The following is a 3,607-nucleotide window of genomic DNA, read 5'->3' as shown; positions in this document are numbered from 1 at the left end:
AACCTCTTAGACTGTGCTCTTTTAAACATAATTGGTCTGAGAGCTTTAATCTCCTAGATATCTTAGTAGCCAGAGAGGCTACAGAGTACCACAAAATTATACATGGTCTCCATTAACATTTTTGCTAAAGAGATAATTTTCTTTATTATTAACCTAAGACAGGTGCAGAAAATTTCTCAGAAGTCTGAGTCGTAGGCCACTTTTTTAAAAAACCACACTGATTCTAACTTTAGTCACTTGCAGCAGATGTGTTCGCTTCAATTCCAAGTATTTTAACTATTATGAAATATCAATTCATAAAGAAACCCAAGTATCTCTTGACTGTAGTATATGATCATGCCTGGGGGAATTGAGTCACAATGAAAGTAACATTTTCTCTCTCTCACAACTGAATTGTAGATTCTCTTCTCTCTTGTTATATTGATACCTTACTCTGAAATATCCTTGCTTGTATCATCAAACTTAACTTTGTGCAGAATATCAAAAAATTGGACTTATCCTGAATATGTCCTGCAAAACATCTGCTGATAACTCCTGGGGAATGCTTTCTCTCCATTCTCATGGTGCTGTGATCTTCCTCTCCAGGTATCTCTTGGTTTGTTTTGCATTCTTTTTATCCTGCAGTGATGATGGGAAGACTTATCCCACTCTGGGTTTTAGAAGAAAGAGTGATTTTCTGATTGAGCCTGAATTATAAAAGATCACATAATTGCAACACTCCCAGTTTATTTCCATTAAACAAAACTTCTGACTGCCATAGCCCTGAATGATAACATAATTCCTAAATTCAACAAATATTTAATAAGCATTCTCTGTATGCTAGGCACTGTTCTGGCACTTGGGATATATCTGTGAATAAAACTGACAATTATACCTGTTCTCATATAGCTTTTTATTCTAAGTAGGAGAAAAAGACATTACACAATAAATATAATTAGCAAGTTCTGCTTTAAAGCTCTGGAAGAACAGGTATATGTAAGTATATATTCTAATACTTGAAAATACAATCTTTATAATAAGAGGTTAAAATATATGGAGTTCATATCACAAAATGATATAAAACATTTCAGTTCCCAGAATGTGCTTAGGAATGGGCTTCCATATATGAAATCCTTGATTGTCTTAAAATATCTTGGTTTGTTCAAATCAGGATCCACATAAGCCACTTGCTGATTTGGTTATTTAAAAAAGTCTTTTAAAGTCTGGAATAGTGCCTTTCCCTTCCTCTCCTTTTTCATGGTTTAGTTGAAGTGTCAGTTGTCCTATACAGAGTATTTCACAATAGCAGTAGTATTTTGCACTTACTGTTTTCATGCACACTGACTCAATGGCTTCCAAAGAGGCAGTGGTTCTCATGATGTCATTTAATTTATTTGCCTATTTCTACAGACTAGAAGTTAGAGAAAATGTTTTTTTAGATTCAGTGTTTTTTGGAGGGTTGGGGAGGATGGGTCAAGAATTCTTCATAAACAGTGCTTAGTACCTCCTGTTACATCCCATCAGGAATCAAATAATGCTTGGTCATCTCGCTTTTAGTAGATCAGCAAAGTGAAAGTGTATTATCCCCAGTCAACCTTATGCCTAATGGTTTTAATATCTATTGATGACCATCATTTGAATCAGTTATTTCATTAGAAATTATAAAATGATAGTTTTCCTAATTGTATTATTTGGAGAAGAAATTTCTAGGCAGAGATATCTACATGAGCAAGACAGAGAGGTGAGGCCAAGTATAATATAAATAGGGAAATCAAGTATGATTATTTTGTAAGGTGTGTTGGGGGAACAATGGGAGATGAATTTGGAAAGGTACACAAGACTTTTTTATAACATTTAAAGACTTAGATTTTGTCCAAAAATTAATGGAAGTACATTGAAGGATGATAAATGTGTCCATTATCATGAACATATTTTTTGGAATGATTGCTCTGTGAATATTGTGAAACAGAGATTGGTGATTGCTGAGATTAGTTAGGAATATATTGCCATGGTCAAAAATAGTAGAGAGGGGAAAGAGAAGTTATATTATCTTATGAATGAAAATTGAGTAGAGATAAAATTTTGGAAAAGGCTTTTCCCACAAGAAAGTTCTTTATCAATGTTAGTTATTGCTACCATTGCTATAGCAGTCTGTCATTCTGAAGAAAAACATTAAATTATAGAGCTACTTTTCCTTATATTTAATTTGAAAATATTTTCTTTTTAAAACTCATAGGTTTGAGTTATGATAATAATTTTCAAACTCTATAAAGTATCATGTACAAGCAAAGAAGGAATTGCCTTCAAAAGGGAGAGAAACATTTTTCCTAATCCAAGATGACTTCATCGTTGTGGTTCCAGAGAATTTTATTTTAACTTTAGTTCACAAATGCTTTAAGAGTGTTAAGCTGAAGCGATGGATACAGCTTTATTAATTGGAATTTTTCATTATAGTCATGCTTTCTTTGCTAGGGAAGCAAGGAACTTATATTTTAAATTTTCATTAAAATGTCAGTATGCATCAATCAGAGAAATCATTTCAAAAAATCTTTTAATCTTAAAAATAGGGTGAAAAGAACATTCACATTCATTTCTTTGTGCCATTAAGTAAGAGCTCAGTTGAGCAATGTTATGAGTTAGAGCCCAGATTGTATATACTGGCTGAAAAACTACTTGCTGATTCAGTTTAATGCATAATTTTTCATCATCAGTTGAAATTAAAGAGTCAAGCCAAAACTAAAAAAAAAATTACTTTCATAAGGGAAGAGCAGCTTTTGCTGATTGCCAATTTGTCTTTCATAGGATTAAAGGCATTAAAAAATGCAATTTTTACAGATGGTTTGACAGGCCTGAAATCCTCGTTCTTTTTTAGCCTAAAGTAGTAGTTCTTACCTTTGTTGTGTCTTAAATCATCTTGAGGACCTAATGGCAGAAATGGATCCTCTTCCCCAGAAAAATATTCATATTTACAAATATTTAACACACTATTTTGGAGCATTCTTGACACACTTCCCTGAACTCCATAGATTTCAGGTATTAAACTGCTGCTTTAGGTATTCAGTTCTCAGAGACAGTCATCTGAAGCACAATTCAATTTTTTATCGTGAATTTTAGCATTGATATTACATAAAGCTATGTTATACTTTTATTAGAAAGGAATCTGAAGTCAAAGGGTGGTGTGATCAATACGTTGGTTTTCATGCTGGAATATATCCACTTACATTTACTTTTCCTAGTCATGTAGAGAAAACAAAGCAGTTTTTCTGTTCAAAATTAGTTTGAAAAATCTAATTAACAAGATAAAAACAGATTCTTTAGGGAGCTCGGTATTGGCGTTAGAATGATGTTCAAGAAGCATATAGCCATAGAATATATTTCCATGAATGTCCTTCTAGTTCCCAATTGAATAACGAAACACATGGACCCTCTACCTGAAGAACAACATGAAGGATTCTGATCAGAGAAGGGAATATTGTGTTTGTTTTTTGGCATATATGTTCTGTTTCTAAGTGCATGTTCTTTAATTCAGAAATTTAGTTTCTACTTTGTGCCTCAAAATAGGTCCAGACATTGAATATCTTGATTTTATTTTTCAAATTTAACACACTTTTCTTCATCAGGCAAGTCA

The sequence above is a fragment of the Pteropus alecto genome, unplaced genomic scaffold, assembly GCF_000325575.1.
Source record: "Pteropus alecto unplaced genomic scaffold, ASM32557v1 scaffold222, whole genome shotgun sequence".
Lineage (NCBI taxonomy): Eukaryota > Metazoa > Chordata > Mammalia > Chiroptera > Pteropodidae > Pteropus > Pteropus alecto.
This window is presented reverse-complemented; position numbering follows the sequence as displayed.